Raw genomic sequence first — 21,712 nt, forward strand, 5'->3', positions numbered from 1 at the left:
AGGGTGACCTCAACATGCTTCCAGTCCTGGAATTTCTTCCAAAACCCTGTGTTCTGCACTCTCCTACCTTTTCCTGGACAGTCCAGATATATTAGGTCCGTTGCCTCTCTAAGAGGTTCAATATACAACAGTTTGCTACCCTAAATGGAGTTACCCACATAGCTCCCAACACTGGATTAGTTTTGATTGAAGAATAAAACAAGTTTATTTACCTACAAGGAGAGATGTTTCAAGTGAGCACAAGTATAAGGCATTAAAGTCAGAAATGGTTACAAGAGAAATAAAGAGAAACTAGAGTGAGTGAGTTCAAGGTGAAGTCCCATAACACTGCTGACCAAACTCCCAGTCAGGCCCAGCTCCCAAAGTCTACAAGCTGTTTAGACTTTGGGAGCCACTAAGTAGGCAGGATTTCTAAGGTTTATCTTATTAATTTGTTTATTTTTTGTAAATTTTGTTTTAAAGTTAACTGATCCCAAACCATCCAGCTGTGCATATAGCTTGCTCATTTGTATAAACCTGAGCTCCTAATGCTGTTTTCCAGGTCCTCCCTCCCTCCTTCCTTCTATTTGTTTGCACGCACTTGTTACATCTAGGGTCCTGATCCTGATTGGGGCCCTGAGGTGCTAATGAAATGTGAAAAAATTAATAATAAATCCTGATAACAATCCATTCCTTTCCCCTTGCCCCTCAGGTAGGCTCAGTTAAATGAAGGCCATATCTAGTCTAGGTCAATAGATCATGCTTTAAAAGCCTAGGCTAACATGTTTTAACATGATGTTTCACCTACTGTAGAGAGTGCGTCATGTTGGCTGGTTGTGGTCAACCCTATGGGGAAACCTAGTCTAAGCATGGCTGTAGTAGTCCAAAGACTCTGTCAAGTGTGAGGTTATGTCTACATTGCACAGCCTATGTCAGCATAGCCACCTAGTATAGATTCAGCACATGCCAATGGGAGTTCTTCTGCTCATGTAGGAACACCAGCTCCCCAAATGACAGAAACACTGACATCCCTGACCGAAATTAGGGATGTAAATACCGTTTAATAAATTAACTGTTTAAATGATAACCAATATTTTGTTTAAACAGTTAACGAAGTAAGCAGCTGGGCCCGCTCTGGCCAGGTGGCGCTGCTCTGGCTGCTTCAGCTGGGGGCCATGGCTGGGCCCACTCCAGCTGGCGTGGGGCCGCTGAGGTTAATGGTTAAGGTGGTTAACCGGTAAGACTAACATTTACTGGTTAACCAGTTAACATCTTACATCCCTAACCGAAATAGATACACTGGTATAAGTTTTAAGTGTAGACCAAGCCTACGTTGAAGTGAATGTGGGTCCCAGTAGGTGATGCATTTTAGACTGGATAGGACTGGAAGGTGTAACTTACACTAGCTTAGACTCCCTTCTGAATTTAGTTCAACCTATGTAGCTTGACTGCATATTGCCCTCCTTTTAGCCCCTTTAAAACATTTCTTCTTGAAAGTAAGACCATTGTTCTGAAGACATCCTATGGTTCAAAAATCTAATGCATTAATTTGAAATGAAAAGCAATACTGTCTGCCTGAACTCCCGCCGGCAAAGCTTATTACTACCACAGAAACTAATGGAATGTTTGAAATTGAATTATAAGTATAGTTGTAAGGAACGAGCCTGTAGCTATCTATAATTGCTCCGGTCATCCTGCTCGGCACTTTTTCTTTTAGCAGCAGCTAGATCAAAATTGATCATCATGGAGTTTGGAAGTAACCGTTAGTGCCCTGCTGATGTAAAGTGAACTTTGGATGGCTGCAGTGGCTCTGAACAAATTGTGAGAGATGGGAATACATTGTCATTCTCAGACAAACCCCAGGATAGAAGGGATTTACATAGTTTTGCCAGGAGTTTTTTTCTCCCCTCACTCTTAAGTTTGGCATTGTGTGTTTTATAAATCTTATGCACATTTTTTTCCTGTATTTCTGATAGACTAGCACTGCAGTCTCAATCCACCTCTGTCCTCAGTCAGTTAGTTCTGGAGACAGCTTGTCTTTGATGCATAATTTTTGGTGGATAAACCAGTATTAACTCTATCCGTTGCATGTCTATTTTGCAAATTAAATTTAAAAAGCACCAAAATCGTGGTGTTAGGTTTCCCTTAAACCCACATGGCGGAAGAAATGTTGAGTTCTGGAGCAGGTGGTCCTCAGAGCAGATTTCACTCAATCCATAACAAGCCCCATAGCTCCTGCCTTCCGTAACTCATAAAGTTCTCAGAGGGGGCCCTGAGGGCCTGAGTTATTTTACAATGTATTGACAATGAGCTGCAGTGGAAAGGCATAGCACCGAAGTAGCTAACATATTTCTCTGTTACGTATTTAATCATCTAGTCAAAATTTTTACCCTAATTTCATTTCTCTTTTATAAGCCCATATTAAATAGGCACGAGTGATATGCATATCTGTTTGCATGATCCACGTTCCCTAATTCATTGTCTTAATTTCCTTAAAGTATAAAACACAAATCATAAAACAATTTCTAAACATCAGGCATAAGCAGACATTTAAAAATACTGGGTGTTCCATTTTCTTTTTTCATGACTGCGAGCAACATTTTCTTTACTAAACAACTGGACGTAGCATAAATGACACGTAACATTCTCACTAATGCAAATATTTGCAAGGCAATGAAAGACAATGAAATCTCTTCCCTCCTGAGGGAACTACTCAAGCACAAATAGAAGACTAGAGAGGTATCCTAGATATGATCTTTCTCAAAATCGTAGACGTTTTAGACACATTTAATAACTGTTCTCTAAAAAATGCTTCACCCTCCACCCCAAAACCTCAGGGAAGCCCAATCTCTTAATTAAACCTTAGCACAACTTCATTGCAAAGTCATGGCAATTTTTTGCTTACCTGGGAGATCTCTAACCTTTCTGTGTCTTGAAACATGGAAATGCATGCTAGTTTGGATTCTCTCTCTCCCCCCTTTTTCCAAAATGGAACTCTACAGTAAATAATGTTGCTACAGCTTTAGGACACACGGATCCTTTATAAGTGCCTATGACTCCATCTGCTACCACCGACAGAGGTCTAAGAAGGCTCCGTGTTCTCATTGCTAGTGAACATCTGTGCAATCTAAGCACAATAGAAGCCTATGCCTATTTTAATCTAGTTTCTGCAGACATCGGTGTAACATCAGAAGACATACTCTCAGCCACCCAAGGTGACAGGTAAGATGTCAATGCTCAAGTGAAGAGAAAATAAAGTGCCAGCCTCAGTGCACAGAAAGGATCATCATTCTGTCTGAAGGCAGCTTATAGGTCATGAATAAGATTAGTTGCTGAATTGTAAGTAGACAGCCTTGTCTCCTTTTGTGAGAAGAGATGAGAGAGAAAGCTCAGTATATCATATGTTTCTATGACTAAACACCACTATCAACCGCAGCCTAGCTATAACTCACTCCAGCGAGAGAGACAGGGACAGAGATGAAAAAAGAGACAACTCTGAGACAACATATTCTGAAACGATAACACCACATATCCCTAAATGGAATCAGCCTTACTGTCCCCACATTCTCCCAGTTGGAGCTCAATCACCCTATTCTATGCACAAACCCAACTCCCTACTGACCTGAACATCAGCCACTGAAAGATCTGCAGGGTGGATTAATTTCCCATATGGCCTTGGACAAGTCACTTCATCCTTGTATGTTTCAGATTAACTATCGGAAGGCTTATCCTGCGAAGTAATGAGCATCCTCAACTCCCATTGACTTCTTTGCTTGGCACCTCCCAAGAGTGATCCCCATAAAACAGAGTTAATAATATTTAATTATCTGCCCAACTCCAAGACATGCTGTAAGATTCCTTTATGTTTATATAGATCCTCTGAAGAGGTATTTGCAGACAGCTGCTAATGGGTAAAGTTCCCAATACAAACACTACACAAATAGAAGCTCACTGGGTAGGTTTTCCACTGAAGGCAACGGAAGGTCTTCCATTGACTTCAATGGGAACAAAGTTAGGCCGATACCAACTGCTTTTGAAAATTCCAAACTCTGTGATTTTGGAACACACAGGATACATTTAGTTTCACCAGAAATATGGATGGATATGTTCCAGCTTCTTTATATTTCATGCTTTTAAAAAGGAAACTCTAGCCATGCTTAAAACTACACACCGAAATTTCAAAATATAAGATTGACCTCTGGGCAAGAAAAAAACTGCTAGAAAAATGTTTAGTGTATTATGAATAGGCATTTTGGGTCAAAGGACCAGATTCATCAGTATATTCTGGCTGCTTTGCATCACTCTGGTGATGCAGTGTAGCCAAAATTCCAGTTTGGCTGGCAAATTACTACGATAATAAGGGCTTTAAAGAGCCAGGTTTGCATCACAGGCATGGCATAAAGAAGCCAGAGCATACTTATGAATTTGGCCTGTTCTAGTCAATTGCAAAACTCAAGCACATATAGAAGCAACTTTTCAAATGAGCAATTTGTGATTGCTCAAGCTTTAAAACCACATAATATACATGCACAAATCAGTATTGTGTGCACACGTTTGTGAGAAAATCTGGGACAAAAAATACAAGGATCCCTACAATGGGTAGAATAAACACCACTGCAGGCCAAAATATAAAACAAATCAAACAGAGGAAGATGCAAAGAATCACAAAATCACAAGTTTCACCAAATGCCTTTGTCATCATAGTTTGAAGCCGCAGACTTTTGGAAAGAGAAAATGGGTAGATTTATCATCTTACATTTATCCAGAACCTTTTATTCGGATGGCTCCCAAAGCATTTTACAAACTGAACCAATAGAAAGACAATAACCTTCATCCATCAGTGAAATGCAGCCACCTCTGAGGTGAAAGATGACCACTGTTTGTAATAGTACACTGCAAATCTACATATTATTTTAGCACAGGAAGCAAAGACTAAATTACCCAATTAAAACTGCAGGGAAAATTTTAGGTTGGCAGAATGTAATTACGTATGGTGAGTTGGAATCTGGCCATAACACAGGGGTCAATGCTCCTACCCTTGTGAAGAATGCCATAGGATCTTTAGGACTAGATTCTGCCACCTTGTGAATGTTGAAGAGTATCTTTCCAGGTGGTTATTTGTAAAATAAGATGCTACTCAATGTGAAGTAGGGTGGCAGAAAGTGGCCCTGAATGGCCAGGTTGTCCATTTTGTCAGAAGGTTGACAACGCCAGTAACATGACTCCATGTTGAGCATCAATTCCTACTGACTCAGAAGTGCTTGCCACCTGCTGTACCATAATAGCATAGAAAATGTCTATCCAAAATGTGAGGGGGTGGGGAGAGGTTGTCTCAGCTTTTTGTGACATACCTGTGAAGCTACAGACAAACATTTCTAAGCTAGTGTGCAACATCAGTACAATGTGAGGTAGCGCCTCACAACTGAAAATCAGGTGTGTGTCATGCCTTTCACTTCTCCAACAAACATGTCACTTTGTCTGGAGTGGTTCATGACCGTGAGTGCCTACCTCAGGGCAGACTGTCAAAAACAGGGCAGATACCCCAAACTGATAGTATGTTCTATAAGTAGTGGAGTGGGGGCAGGGTCTGTGGCAGAGCCAGGGGTTGAGCACTGAGCAACTGGAAAGTTGGCGCAACCCCAGAGTTGGTGCCTGTACAAGGAGCCGCATATTAACTTCTGAAGAGCCGCATGTGGCTCCGGAGCCACAGGTTGGCCACCCCTGCCTTAGAGAGACAAGGTGGCAGAAGTAATATCTTTTATTGGACCAACTTCTGCCGATGAAAGGGACAAGCTTTTTAGCTCACACCGTGATCCTCTTCATAGGTTCTAGCAGAAGAGTTACAAGATCTTTGGCTTTTGTTGTTGAACGGCACATTTCGAGAACATACTGTCTGGGCTAATCCATAGGAAATAACCTTTTAAAAAAAAATATATGTATATATATAGCCTTAATCTTCAAGAAGGACTATTATATTAGTCACAGTGTGGATGATATTCTGTGCAAGTTCACAGAAGATCTTTTAAGGAGCCAGTTCTGACTTTAGAAGCCAGAATCAAGTACCTTAACAGTCAGGGAATGATTCTATAGCTCTCTTACAGTGGCACTATCTCTTTGAAGATCAGGGCCAGCTAAAGGGAAACAGGAAATCACTGGGTCTGGGAGATAGAAACTTCAGGAAAGCTTGAGAGAATGTAAACTGTTGTTGAACCAATGCAGTTTGTCCTGCTCACCTCCGTGACACAGAGTCAGAAGCAATTTCCCTTCAAGAGTGCAAACCGAGAAAAGAAAAGCAGAAAACTAAAGACTAAGTCTTCAGTTCCTTGTGCCAGATCGCTTCCTCCCTGATAGGCCAACAGACTGACCCAGTTGGCAGCAGCACTCCGGCAGGATCTGCACAGCATCTCAGCTCACTGCGGAGGGCTGAGAGGAGACGTATGCACCAGGCAGCATGACCAGGAACATTTTTGTTTTGTTTACTTTTGAGATAGGGAGGGAAATTTAGAGGCTGTTTTTAAGGAAGTCTGATTAGTATTTCATATGAAAACACTAGATGAGACGTGAGCCCCAACTGCACATAACACAGGGGAAATTAGAAACTTGGGGAAATCTGTGATTAGACGAGATGAGCACAGAGAGATCTGGCTTGCAATTGGGATTTCAGACAAGCAACTCTTTACAAAGCTACAAATGAGGTCAGCTTTCACTTCAGGGAAATCGGGAGAGGCAATGCAGCAAGAGATGGCAAATTCACTGGTAATGGGGGGTTTAAATGCCCCCAATCCAATCGGAGGTCAGAAGAACAGCAAAATAGATGGTCATGTTGGGGTACATGGTACAGATAGAAAAAATGCACAAGGTGTGACCAAAAGGTCATGTGTCTAGGAAAGCAGGCTCTGAAAACATGCATGGGAAACCAACAGTTGAATAGGTAAGTGCCTTATGTTTGGGGCCTGTGTCAAGCATCGGAGAAAACGTTAGCACTTGGAGGGTGGGACTGACAAGGAGGCAATAGTGGCTGCTATTTTAGAAGAGACATTCCAAAAGCTGACTTCCACCCCGAGCTGGAGAATACACGTTATCCTGAACAATCTGGGTGGCCAAGTCAACTGGGGTAGGGAGTTTGTGTCTCATCACAACCCATTCATTTAAAGCCTTTGCAGACAGGAGGCCAATGCAAATGATTTACTGAGCTGCAAATTCACAATATAAATGTGCAAAGAATCCTGGAAGTCTGCAATGCATTCAATGAGAATGGTCTCCTATACAGAGGGCCGTATTCTCATTTACAGTAGGTCCCTTTGCCCAGCTCTGGCAGTGCAAAGGCATTTTAAAGTGGGCGTGAATGTAATTTATGTAATTTATGTAATTTTTTTATGTAATTTATGTAATTTTTATGTAATCTGAAATGAATCAGATACACTACATATGCACCATAGATGCGGGCAGGAAACCTTGAAGGTAAATGCCAGGAACTTTCCTGGCATACTTAAGTGCTAGTATCACTCTTACATTTTTATTCCTGATCAACACACTTGCATAATACTGGTTGGCCTCTATGAAAAGGAAATGATCCCTTGTGAATGTCCTAGGCACTGCTTATACAGCTTAATGTAACACGCTGACAAGTTTCAGCTGCCCCAAAGAGAAGACAAGCCTAGAAGCATCAGGGGAAGGTTTCTAATGATACTCAGAAAAAGAGACAGATAATATGAAATAGGATAACGGAGCTAGTTCAGGAAATGAGCCAAAAGTGTGTCCACAGTGGGCCTGTGAGTCATGGGGATGCCCGCCCCAACAAGGCCAGGTGGAAATGATAAGAGGGATGTGACTGCACATGGAGCGAGAGCTCTATAGCAACTAGACCCTGAGGACTTTGGAGAAACAAGATGGCACCCTTTCATTACAGCCCCAGCAAGGCTAAATTTAGGTTTCTCCATTTACACAGGAATTCACTGTTCCCTGAATTCTCTCCACAGAACCACACCCAGATCTCCCTTGGCTGCCAATAAGATTGTCAGTAAGAGGCAACTGGCGTGATGTTTTTGTAATTAGGACACTTACCTATTAGGAAGTGGGCTGACACACCCAGAGCACTAGGAGCCCTATTTCATACATGCCAATGAACAGACATCAGAGGCACACACTGCTACAGAGGTAGCTACAAAGCTGACCTGGATTTGAACCAGTCAACTAGATATGAAAAGGGTCTAGCCTCACTCTTTATCAAGCTGCGGTGCCTAGCACAATGGTGCCCTGATCCTGACTCGAGTCTCTGGGTCTGATTGTAATATAACCAATAGCGTCATGATCATTTCTATCCCACAAATGTAGTGTACAGTAAATAAATGTACACAATGATTTTAATTCCAAAGGCATTAATAAACCTCTGTTCTTGTTTGGTTTCTGCAATAACAATTCCCCCAAAGGGGAAACACTAACACACATAGGTCCCAATCCTGCAGCTAGGTCTGCAGAGGCAAACCCTTGCACCTGCTGACTGCTAAGGTCTGCTTGCCTGGATCTGATTGCAGGACTGGTGCTGTAGTAGTTCACTGAGCCAGCAAGTAATGTAAGTACACATACTGGAGTTCTTATTCTTGGTTTACGGCTCTTTTTCCTCTCAGATCTATGGTTTTGTCTTCCTATGTGAAATGTTTTGCTATTTGTGTATCTCACCTATTTTAAACAACACATTCAATTATAAAAAATCCCTATGCCTAACCATTGTGGCTTGAGTTAAACTGAAATAAGGTAGTGAAGTTCTGCATAAAACATGCTGTCTAGGTCAGTGTTACTGCTCAGTCTGCCAAGCTTTTACTGCTCCTGCATGCTATTGTAGTAAGTGCTACATTATAAATTCAATAAATTAATGCTTTAGTCTTGATTTATATGCTGATGATATCTACCTATTTGCTTATGAGATGGATTAATGAAATACTTCCATCCCATAGAGATGTGTGATTCAAAGTCTGCTTTTCTTCCCCTTTTAGCTGTTGAATTTTTCTTATTAGTCCCAGGTGTGCACTCAAATTCTGTAGATAAACAGAAATATACTAACTCTACTAATTTCTATTGATCTACTTCTAATTTCAGTTTAATCTTTTAACTCTTTAAGATTAATGCAATCTGCTGATGGTGATAGAGACAAAGTGTCTTTGAATGCTAGGTAGTAAAGTCCATTCACCAGCTTCCTAAAATGACACGCAAGCTTTTAATTATAAAGGACATGTCAGCTAAATCCAACCTGATAACTGTAACGTCCCCTTCTCCTCTCACCTCTCCATTGCTAGGGCCCCAATACAGCAAACCACTTCAGCATGCGCTTAACTTTAAATATGATCCTAAGTTCATCCCTACCCAAGAAAGCACATGTTTAACTTTCCATTCTTAAGTCCCATTGACTTCGGTGAGTCTTCTGTATGTCCTTAAGAGCTTTGTTGAAGAAGGATGGATTTAAGCACATGCTTAAGTGCATTGCTGACTCAGGGCCTAAGTCAGAGTCCCAGGTTAAATCTGCTTGCGTGAGTGACCAATGTCCAATCCTCCCCTACACATTCTAAAATGTCCAGTCTCTAGTGCTGCTCAGTATGAATCAACGGGTATGTCTACACTGCATCTGAGAGCAAGCCTCTCCATCGAGGGAGCTCGCTGGGCTCACAATTGTGTGTTGCTCTGATGTTGTAACTCAGGTTCGAGTTCAGGCTCTTAAGCCAGGAGACGTGCTTTATGTACTGGGGCCCAAGCAATGGAGGAGTGAGAGGAAAAGGGGTTTTACAGTTAGCAGATTGGATTTCGCTGAAATATCCCAAATCTGCCTTCTGTTCAAGGTTTGCTACAATGAGAAATATTCTCTAACTCTGTCGAGAAATATAAATAACTGAAAATAAAATAAAATAAAAATGCTTCTGAAAGTTATTCAGTGTATCGAGGGTACAAAGGTTTTCTAAAATAAAGACAATAACTCATTCTCCCTCTCCACCCTAACATGGGTGCAAAGGAGCAGTGCCCTATGGATGCTTGGGCACGGAAGGGGACATGCCAATGCTGAGGCATTATGGCTTTTCTCATCCCTCAGACAACTCCAGGGCCCCTCTGTGGTGCACAGCAAAGTCTGGCTCCCAGTTTGTGCTCCTAGCCCATGGAGTTTCTATGTAAATCACAAACCAGTGTAGAATGATCCCCCAGATCCCTAGTGGAATTTATTGCACAAAGAATTTCACCCAGAAAGCAAAAAAGATGACTCGCAAGATGTCAGGTGTCTCCTTGATAACTAGGATAAGACAGTGGCACTTGGAAAGGTCTCCTAAAGACCGTCGTCCAAGGATTTTTGTTAGAGACAGCTTCCTTCTTAATGCACTGAAGTCTGAATTTATTTGCCAATTTACTTTGATATTCATATTCTTACTGACATTCTTCAAGGCCTCAGAACATTTTAATGAAGCACACTGCAATTTAAAACAAGTCTTTGAGAAATAACCCACAGAAAAAAAGACCTATTAATTGCTTGACAGTTGTATCCCAATTCTTCATGCCAGCCATGCACTGTTCTCCATGGAAAAGGTTATTAGAGTTTGACAAACAGATCATAGCACCTAACAAAGCTATTGGATCTGGCATGTGGTTTCTGCTAGGGGAGCCACCCTCCGGCCTTGCCTGAGAGCTGCTCATCCAGCCACAGAGAGACAATCTTTTCTGGGTGGGTACACATGGAAAATTCCACTCCAATACTCCATCAAAGCAGCCCTTTGATATGCCTCTTCTGAAAAAGAGAGACAAGGTAGGTGAGGTAGTATCTTTTATTGGACCAACTTCTGTTGGTGAGAGAGACAAGCTTTCAAGTTTACACAGAGCTCCTCTTCAGGTCAGCTGTTCTTCTGAAAAATGCAGACATTCTTTTCCATTTTCCTTCTGAGAACTTATCACAGCAGAAGAGAGTAGTGGAGAATGATATTAGTAGGTGTTTTGCTTTTAGCCAAATCCTTAGAGCTCTTGTAAGCAAGGTCTTTTTATAGAGAACTGTCAAGGCACTTGAAACTGCCATCAAGCAGCGTGCTTTATATATCAGGGAGACTTTTCTTTTTTCCCTCCCACTTAATTTCCAGCCCAATGGTATAATACCATTTAAAAATGAATGTGTATGTATGAAATGATACACCATCAAATGTGCTCCTGCCAGGAAAAAGGTGACTTCAGAGCAATTTTTTACACAAAGCAACATATTCCTTCCCAGTTTTCCCTTTTTACTTGACTACTTTCGGAGATAAACCCTGCTGATTTTAAACCAGATTAGTTGAAAATATAATAGCCAGAGGTTCTCAAGGGCTGTTCAGAGATTTGTACCCTCAAAGATTTTTTGTTCCATACAGGGTAAGAGGAATCAACTTTAACAAGTGGCAGTAGAATTTGCTAGTGTTTAATACATGTTTTTCATTTTAATTAGATGTAAATTTCTGATGCCTGATCTACACCCCAGGCTTCTGCCAGCAGAGCTACGTCAGTCAGAGGTGTGAAAAGATGTGATCTCTGAACAACATGGCTGGTCAAAGTCCCTAGTTTAGGGAAAGTGTTTTTACACTATAACTTGTTTTGGTCATGGTTGGTGGTTTTACTAAACGGGTATAAAGCGCAGCTTTTCCAGGATTGCTGTGTTCATACTAGGAGCTCTTTGATAGTACAGTATACTGGTATTCCTACAGCAATAGTGTAGTGTAGACATGGCTTATGTGTCATGCCCTATGTGTCCTAGTGTAGACATGGCCTTTCAGTGAGAAGGTGATAGAGAATGATTGCTCATCTTATTTCAGTACTGCAGAGTCTTTATTTAGGGCCCATGGAAGCCAATCGCAAAACTCCAGTGTGAATGGGATTTGGCCCTTAATGCATAAATGTTGGTACCTGTTGTCAATTTCGCTTTTCTAAAGACAAAGTGTGGAGTATTTCTGGTAATGGGGAAGGAGAGAATTTAATTGTCCTTGTCCTCCAAGTAGGCTCTCTCATTCACCTGCTATTTCCTCACTGACAATTATATTATTAATGCGGCCTAACAGTAATTTTTATTTAATCAGCACCTGCAGCAAAGTGTGTTAGAGCAAACCAATTCAACATACAAATTACTGTGCCTGGCAGTTCTGAAATGTGTGCGTGTGTGGTTAGAAAGTATAATAAAGGCTGCACAATACCAGCCTTTCCTTGCCTCTAAAAAAGTGATCTAATTTCTATCAATAAAAAAATACAATGCTGTAGAAAAATAAAATGTGCTCAGGCTGAGACTCAATGGCACATTTCAGCGAGCAGATAATTTCTACAGTCTAGTTCTAAACCTGTCAAAAAGGTGATTTATAATGAAATGCTGACAGGCTCCTAACTATAGCTGTGCTAATGGCCCCACTGTAATAAATGTGTCTCTATCCATAAATCCACCTCCCTAGAACATAAATCACTAACAAATAACATCAGCTAAACTTCAGTTCTCTAATCTTGCTAACCTAGAGACTGTAGATATCCCTGTGAATGTTTCCTTTCTGGTCCAGATTAAGAGAGGATTCTTGGTATCCAGACTCAGTGGTCCAAAGCGAAAGGACACTGCAGAGAAAATGAGTATGCATGATAAGAGCTGGGAGGGAGTCCAATAGGGGGCTGCTGATTAAAGAAGCAGTCACGGTGACTTTTAACACCCAGCCCACATTCAAGGATCCCTTACAATTAAAGCACAGTAGTCCTGTGGAAGAATGTTCCAAAACTTGCCCTCTCAGAATAGCCATACTGCAGGACTCAGGAAGTTACTTTAAAATACTGCATAAATATGTCTACAAGGGTTGCAGTGGGACTGAGCCACCACAGGAGCCCCTGAACTAGTTTTTGCCAATTCAGGCAAAACTCCTTCAGCAGCCCTTTGGAGCATACATTAGAGCAGGAGTGAAGCCACCATATACACAGATGCAGTACATGCTCCTTCCAGCAGCCCTACCCTGGCAGCAGGCATGGAAGGGGGATCTAGCACCAGTGACAGCTCCAATCTTCACTGGACATTGGGCTCACAGTCTAACTCTGGGGATTATGGCTTTTCCCGCTCCCCATCCCATTCTGCAATAGAGCAAGGCCAGTCACAATGTCGCTCTGTCTTTAGGAGAGGGACTGTGGGAGGAAGGAAGTTCCAGGGGTCTGAGTGGAGATGATGTCTTTTTGTGAGGGCACATGAAATGATGGTGAACCTCTGCCCCCATGTTTCCCAATGGTAAAAATGAGATCACTGTCACATGAAGACAGAGCAGACATCTCTGATTATTCATTCACAAAGCCACATGATAAAAATTGGTGGCAAAATAAAATCATGTGCACACACAGAAGCGGCAGCAGTTTAGCTAAAACTGGTTTAGCTAAACTGATGTAAACCCTTATGTGGGCACTCTGATTTCAGTTTGAATGGATTATTAATTATAACTTATTATTTGTATTACTGTCCCACCTAGGAGCCCAAGTCATGGAGCAAGGACCCCTTGCGCTAAGTGCTCTATGAACACAGACAGTTCCTTCCCCAAAGAGCTCATAATCTAAATATAAGATAAGAAACAACAGATGGATACAAACAGATGTAATGGGCATACAAGGAAACAACAAGCCGATATTGATCAGCTTAATAGACTGAGATTTCAGCACATCAGTGGCCTAACCCCTGTCAAGTGTTTTGGTGAGATCACAGCAAAGGGGAATTTTAAAGATGGTTTTGAAGGAAGAGAATAAGGTAGCTTTGTGGATGTTTACGGGGAACACGTCCCATGTTTGCGGGGCAGCATATGACAAAGCATGAAGATGCTTGTTTGAAAATGTAACAAGATGGAGGCTTGCATCATGGGCAGATCAGAGACAGGAGTCGACACCTTAATAGTGAATGAGAGATGATAGGCAGGGTAGGGATAGAGCATGATGGGCCTTGAAAGTGAAGACAAGCAGCTTGAGTCTGAGACCAGCGGAGGAATGCAAAGAGAAGGGCAACGTGGTCAAAATGACAGGCTTGGAGAATGATCTTCACAGCAGCATTCTGAATGGCTCTGAATGGGGCAAGGTTGCATTTGTGAAGGCCAAAGAGATGCAGTAATTGAGACACAAGATGATGAGAACCTGGAGGAGAGTTTTAGTTGGGTGGACAGATAGGAAAGACCATTTCTTAGAGGCGTTATGCAGACAGAATCAACAAGATTTAGATCCAGCCTGGATTGAGGACCTAGAATGAGGTCTGAGTTGAAAATAAGGCCCAGGTTACAGGCCTGAGTGACAGTGGTGTTGTCCACCATGAATGAGAAAAGAGCTAGTGGGAAGGGTTGGGGAGGGGGGAAGGGAGGTTAGGAGCTCTGTTTTAACCATGTTGAGCATCAGCTGTCAACTTGACACCTATGAGGAGATGTCAGAGAAACAGGCTGAGATTTGAGTTTGGACAGGAAGTGACAGTTCTGTAGTAGAGAAGTGAGCACAGAGATGGTAGCTGAATTTTTGTTTGCAGATGAGATTACCCAGAAATAAGATGCAGAGAGGGAAGACAAGGTGTCCAAGGACAGAGGCCTATGGAACCTTGTAACCTGAAGGTTTAGGATACTTGTTTCAGAATAGTCTTTAAACACGTATTCCGGGATGGGGAGTTTTGCCTGGTCCCTGGGGGCCATTTTGGAAGTTAATAAAGAAGCAGTTGTTGAGATCAGAGCCAGTGTGTTGTGCTGCCTAAATACTCTACACAGCTGTAACATACTGGCGAGGAGGTGTGCTGGCTGATGTGTGCAACGCATTATAGGTGGATGCAGTGCTGTGTACTCCGAGGAGCTGCTTCTTGGGACTGGCTGGTTTCCTGAGAGAGGAGAAGGGTCCTAGTAGCCCTGAAAAGCCAAAATGAGTTGCAGGAGAAGCGTGGAGGTGCAGACTCTGGGTTCTTCAGTCACACTAGGGAAGGATGCGCTACAGCAGGGAAGATGAATTTGAGCCTCAGAAAGAAACATAGACACGTTATGTAGAACACGCCTACTGTTATCTATTGGCTAATGGTGTAATGGACAAGACAAAATGAAAGTTTTATCCTCCTCAGTGTTGTGGGTTGCAAGACCTATGGACTGATTCATGATCTCCTGGGGCCAAGAACTCCTGAAATGGTGACATTGGAGGCTATAATTAAAAGCAGAGAAGGATCATTATGAACCAAAACCACCTGTTTGGGTCCTGTGGTTTAAATTTTACTTCTGCATCAGGGTGCCTAATGAATCTGTCTCACAGTTCATGGTATATCTCTGCCAGCTGACAGCCCAGTGTGAATTTGGAAACGGTTGGGAGGATATGCTGCATGACCATCAATGATGGCATAAATAACGAAGCTATGCAGGGAATGATTCTGGCAGAGCCGAATCTAACACTCCAAAAGGCCATGGATATTTCTGTGGTGCTGGAGATGGCTGCCAGAGGCACCTGCCATCTTTTCTAGATCCCCACCAAGTGGATCCACAAGTTGAGGGATAGGAAAGGGATGGTCAAGCCACACTAGGAAGGTCCAATCTCCCGATCTTCTAATGCTAAAGGGAAAAAGAATGGGCTACTGATGTGGGGGGGAATCATTCTCACAGAGAGTGCAGGCATAAAGACTAAGAGTGTCATTATTGTAAAAAGAAGGGACATTTGGCTAGGTGCTGCAGAATGAGAGTCAAGGAATGCTGGGATACCTGAAAGATGAAGGGGAATTGGATGCACCATGTGAAGGAGCATCAGCTGGGGACCTTGAACCAGAGGAGGAGGAACCAGATGAGTTGCATGCTCTCGTGAATCAAATGAACTCTTGTTAGGCACCAATCCTAGTCAAGGTACAGTTGAATGGGCAGAATGTGAAAAATGGAGCTTGACACAGAGGAAGCAGCTATGGTGTTGGTGCAAGAGACCTATAAAGAAATCGCTGATGCGTTCCCCAGCTTGACTTTATCCCCTACTTGATCTATACTCAAATCCTGCACTGCGGAGAAAATTCCTATATTGGGGAGGGCGGAAGTCGAGGCGAGGTATCAATCCAGGGGGCTCATCTCCCTCTCTTTGTGGTAGCTGGGGCAGGGCCAAACCTTTTTGGATAGTATTGGCTCTTCACCTTGAAGCTAGACTGGAAAAGCCTCCTGGGACCATTGTATCACATAAGCACAAGCTCAATCAATGACCTTTCCTCTGCTTGCACTATATTCCAAAGAGTCATGCAAGAGTTATTGGTTGGATTGCGCAATGCCAGGGTATACCTAGACAATGTTCTTATTACAGGAGAGAAAAAAGTGGACCATCTACGGAAGGTGGCGTTGTGACTCAAGTGCTCAAAGTGCATATTCAGGCTAAGGAGGTGGTTTATTTAGGACATAGTGTTTCAGGACAAAAATTGCAACTGTTGGAAGAAAAGGTTAAAGACATCAAAAAAGCTCCAGTTCCAAAAATTGCAAGTGAGCTCAAGGCAGACGTCCCTTCGCCTTTTAAACTATTATGGATGATTCTTAGAAAATCTGTCAATGATGCTTGCCTGCCTTCATGCACTGCTCGAAAATGGTGCAGCGTGACACTGGGGTAATGATCAGGAGATTACCTTCAAAGAAGCCAAAGGGCTTCTGAAGTCAGCCAAACTCCTAGTGCATTTTGACCCCAAGTGTGACCTGTTACTTACTTGCAATGCTTCACTCTGTGGTGCGGGTGCTGTACTTTCAAACTGAATGGAATATAGGACTGACGGGCCACTCTGCTATGCCTCGCGCTGCTTATCATCAGCAGAACAATGGTATCCCCAGTTAGATAATGAAAGATTGGCTATTGTCTTTGCTGTCAAGAAGTTCCATCAATATCTCTATGGGTGACAATTCACTATAACAACTGACCACAAAAGCCACTTTTGGGACTTCTGGACGAAGTCAAAGCTATTCCTCATATGGCCGCCATGCCTGCAATGTTGGGCATTACTGCTAACTGTCTACCAATATCAGCCAATTGATAAGCCTGGAGTGGCTCTGTTCTGCCCCAGGTCTCTCGTTTAGTATAGTATTGGTGGCCTAAGTTGATAGTATCTTTGGACACACATCTATATTTTCACAGGTGTTGTGAACTAAGTCTCCAAAGCAGAGTTCTCCTCTGGGGATCACGAGTTATAATACATCCCACGGCAAGAAGGTTAATCCTGGAGAAACTGCACAGAACACACCCTGGGATGACCCAAATGAAAACTCTAACCGGAAGTTATGTCTGGTGGCCAAGCCTAGATAGAAAGATGAAGTAAGTAGTACTGTGCCATGCCACATCCCAACAATTAAGAAAATTGCTTCCGGTAGCAGACCTATCACCACGGGAATAGCCAGGAAGGTCTTAGATCAGACTACACCTCAACTATGTTGGTCCCTTCCTTGGATCAATGTTCCTTGTTGTGGTAGATGCACATTCTAAATGGATGGAAGTCATTCCAGTCAGAGTAGCTACCTCATCTGTAACAATTGAGGAGCTTTGTTTCTTGTTTAGCACACATGAACTGCCTGAGACCGAGGTCTTCGACAATGCTAATGTCTTTACCAGTGAGGAATTCCAGGCCTTCTTGAGGGCTAATGAGATCAAACAGATAACATCTGCTTCCTACCACCCATCCACACATGGGCTGGTAGAGAGAGCTGTTCAGGCCTTTAAGAATGGACTCAGGAAGGTTACAGAGGGGTTGCTGCAGATCAGGCTGTCTCGGTTCTTGTGTAATTACAGAACAAACTCTCATGCTACAACAGGGGTATTGCCTGTGGAACTACAGATGAGGCAGCGGATTTTCTTGGAACATTGTCTGGAGAAACAGGTGCATCAACATCAAGAAAATATGAAACACTATCGTGACCATCAGCAGAGCATTTGCTTTGTGTCTCCTGGAGTACTCATTTGGGTTCAGAGCTTTGTGGGAATGCCCAAGTGGTTGCCTGGCACAACTGTAAAAGCTACAGGCCCACTTTCCTATCAGGTTGCTGTAGGAGAATTCCTGATGAGATGGCACATAGACCATCTACTTGCCCGAGGAAGAGATGAGGAACCTGAGTTGGGTTCACAGGACTCACTGTCTCCATCTGGCGGTGATGGATCAGTGGATGCTACTGTTCCTGTAACAAACCCAAGTTCAGAGTCTGGGGAGGTAGAGTTTGCTCCTGTTGGAGCAGGTACTGGAATGGCCCTCTGGAAGGAGGTCTCAGTCTCCTTAGTACTGGGGTGCTTGTGGAGTTATTGCCAATCCTGGCTACGCTGGGAACATCTACACCAGTTCTGCTTTGCCATGAGACAACACAACCCCGCTATCTGCTTGGATCTAGTGCTTGGGAGACTTGTGGACGAATCTGTAGAGTGGGGGGGGAACTGGGGCAGAATAATCCCCTTTTTCCTTTTTACCACATGAGGTTGGGTCGTCTACGCTGCACCTCTAGTTAAAGTTCCAGTTACTGTACTGAGCTGTTGATTTTCCTCTCAATGAATTTTTTTGAACTTTGAGGGGGAGGGATATTGTATCCTGGGGGTTTAGGATAGTCCCTAAACATATGTTTGGAGTGTATATATATATATAAGAGTTTTGCCTGGTCCCTGGGGGCCATTTTGGAAGGTAATAAAGAAGCAATTGTAGAAAACAGACCTGGTGTGTTGTGCTCCCTACATACCCTAAGCGGCTGTTACAAACCCCCACAGGAAGCTGGAGGTGGTATTAGGAGGATCCTCTAATGGGCATGACGAAGGAGCGAATAGAGAGATAGGAGGACCTTACACTTTAACTTAAATCTATTTTCAGTCAATTTAAACCAAAATAAACCTGCTGTAAACAGAAATAACAGTGTCCACACTGCCTTTTGCATGGCTTAACTAAATTGGTTTAAAATCACACCTTAGATTAAACTGGTGCAACTTGTTCCTGTAGATAAGGCCAACATTTTTGGCTTTCATGGCCAAGAACCATTAATTCAAGTGACAATAGACCAGTGTCTTTTTACACTCTCCACTTCCTCCAAAATCTTTATTTCCCTGTAACAAACAAACCAGCATTTACATCATTAAGCCTTTTAATGGGTTGTTTTTCATCCTTCTGGCCACAGGCTGATTTCAGATGGTCTCTCAATCACTGAATCAATCTTAGAGTGCCACTGGATGTGCCCTGAGGCAAATACTTGCACCAATGAGCATCTTGATGTATCAACACTTCTTGAAGGTGACCTCGCAACTGATTTTCCACCACCCTGTAAAGCTGCTCGTGGAGCTTGGCCAAATGATATTTCTAGCCAGATAATGTTATTTCCTGAGTTTCAGTTAGTAATTTAATAAGGCCCAAATGACAATGCAAAGGCTGGATGAGAATTGTACATTTTAGCTCAGCTATGCTAGTACTGGCCTTGGTCCAAATGCTGAATTTCTCTCACATACAGTAATTATTAGATAGATTTTGATCTTTTTCATGTTCACTGTAAAGTTGGAAACAAAGATTTCTGAAGATCGAAACAAGAAGATGAGAGTTCAAAATAAACCAGGGAAAGGAACGACATCAGTAGTTTTACTTCCAAATATTAGATTAAAACAAAATAGTGAGAGAATTTACAAAAACTTATAGATTAGAAATGTTTTTGTGTGTGTTTGGCTTTATAAAAACACGAGTATTCACCTAGAGTGTGACCTAAAAAGCAACAGCAGTATTGACAAACCCAAGAGCTCCAAAACCATGAGTCAGGCCAAAAAATCGTGTGATCGGTTTAAGAATCACAGGATTTTAAAAAATAATAAATTTGGAGTTTTTATTTTGTCTGCCGCTTTTGAGCCCTTAAGATTGACATTTTCCAAGCTTTTTTCCACAACCATGAGGGCTAGCAACTTTCTTTTTCTTTTAAATGAAAGCCGGGATTCCCCTGCAACAACAGGACATGGGCTTTAAGAAAGATACTGAATATTGCAAGATTAGCAACAAAATCCTGAGAGTTGGCAATGCCACAACAACCCTGTTACTAGTGCTTGGGAACCAGAACTGAAACTGCCTAGAAACTAAAGTGAAAGCAAAGAGCCTATGTGCGCTGCCCAAATGGTGTGAAATGCAAAAAAGGAAACTAACAGCTTAAATGGTGAGAAGGACATTAGATGAGATAATTTCTTTTAATCCTAGAAATGTTTGGACCAGACTGTGTCTGTGTGTGGAAACAAGAGCCTGAAGTTCCCAAGCTGAATGCCTCTGAATCCTTCTGTCAATTTTCTCAATCTCCCCTCATGCACAAAAGAGAATGGGTGTCTGGCCCACCAAATGTGAGCTTCTGCCCCAACTTGCTGACTCAGAGCTGCCATGTTTTGAGGAGCTCCTTGAGTGACATTCAGTACAGGATGGGGGTTTCTGTTATGGGGGATAACTCCTTGGGGGAAAACTGTGGTTTTGTGTTCCCAATCTGTTGTGCACCCTTCATTTTGGCTCCCCTGTTTCTCACATTCTACCTCCCCCTGCCGATTTGCTTCCCCGTTCGCCTCTGTAACATGCCCGCAGTGAGTGTCAGCTACCCCCTTTTTATCCTTCCTGGCTGCTGGCTCTTCGTCATTGCTAGCCAGTTGGGGGGAGGGCATGGTGTGGTGCGAAGGGAGGAGGAGACAAAGTCTGTCTGCCTATACCCACAGAGACCCGGTCCCCAGAAAGCATGGAGGAGGTCATGGGGTGAGTGAGTGAGTAGGGCTGAAGATGCCAGGGGCTGCTGGGTGGGGGTAAATGTGTGTGCAATGGTGGCAGGGAGTACTGCTGGATGCTGGGGCTGCAGGGTGGTGAGGAGGTATATTTAGCAGGTGCTTTGGGACTGCAGTAGGCAGACCTGGACAGCTGGGGCTGGGACTCCATCCCTGCCTTGCAACATTGCACCCCGGTGGTCACGGCGTGGTGCCTGGCAACTGGCCCCCAGCGGCCAGGAGCAGGCATTATATAGAATTGGATTAATTTGGATTAACACACAGCATTCCAGTGGGGTTGTAGCAAAGCATGGCAGGGGGCTGCAGGTGTGACCGTCACATGAGATGCGCGAGACTTGGCAACCTTACTGACAGCATGGCTACTTGCCCTGGGATGTCCCTTTCAGGAGGCTCCCCAGCATGGAGGCAGTTCCACAGGAAAGTGAATACCAGTATGACCTTCCCTTTCCTTATGTCACTTGGTACTGGTATTCGGGCAGCGGAGGGGAAAGTGTGCCCTTTCAAAGCCCCCTACTCACCTGCAGATCCTTTGCCCAATGGAGAGCCCTCCAAGGGAAGAGGGGCCTGTGTCATGGAGTGGGGAGAGGGAGATATACATACAGGGGTCTCCTCTGCACAAGAGTCCTAAAATCCTATGTTATTTTCAGTAATGGAGGTAAGTAAGAATTAAGGGGCAGATTTTTAAATGACCAAAAGGCACATAACCACACCACTCCCACTGCAGGTCAGTGAGAACTGTGTGCCTCATCCCCATGTGTGCTTTTGAATATTTTCCCCAAATGTATTTGTATTACATTTAGTGTAACATTAAACTAAGGAATTTAACCCTGCAAACCTTCACTCCCCTGAATAATCCCTTAATCAACTATTCCACTGAAATCATCTGTGTAAGGTCTACTCGTGTGAATCCAGTTTGTAAGGTTAATCCCCATGTGAATATAGAATAATAGCACTGATTCAGGTCTAAACTACAGTATATCTGTAGACTCACAAAGGCTCCACAGAATGTATTTCTCCAGGGTTAAAT

At 43.0% G+C, this 21,712-nt stretch overlaps 1 protein-coding gene across 13 annotated transcripts in view; it reads right to left on the bottom strand.

The window, feature by feature from the left end:
• The window catches only part of NRG1 (neuregulin 1), a 761,379-nt gene that overhangs the window by 41,540 nt on the left and 698,127 nt on the right, over window positions 1-21,712 (bottom strand). The gene's annotated exons all lie outside the window — the stretch shown is intronic.

Source organism: Dermochelys coriacea, chromosome 5 (genome assembly GCF_009764565.3).
Source record: "Dermochelys coriacea isolate rDerCor1 chromosome 5, rDerCor1.pri.v4, whole genome shotgun sequence".
Lineage (NCBI taxonomy): Eukaryota > Metazoa > Chordata > Testudines > Dermochelyidae > Dermochelys > Dermochelys coriacea.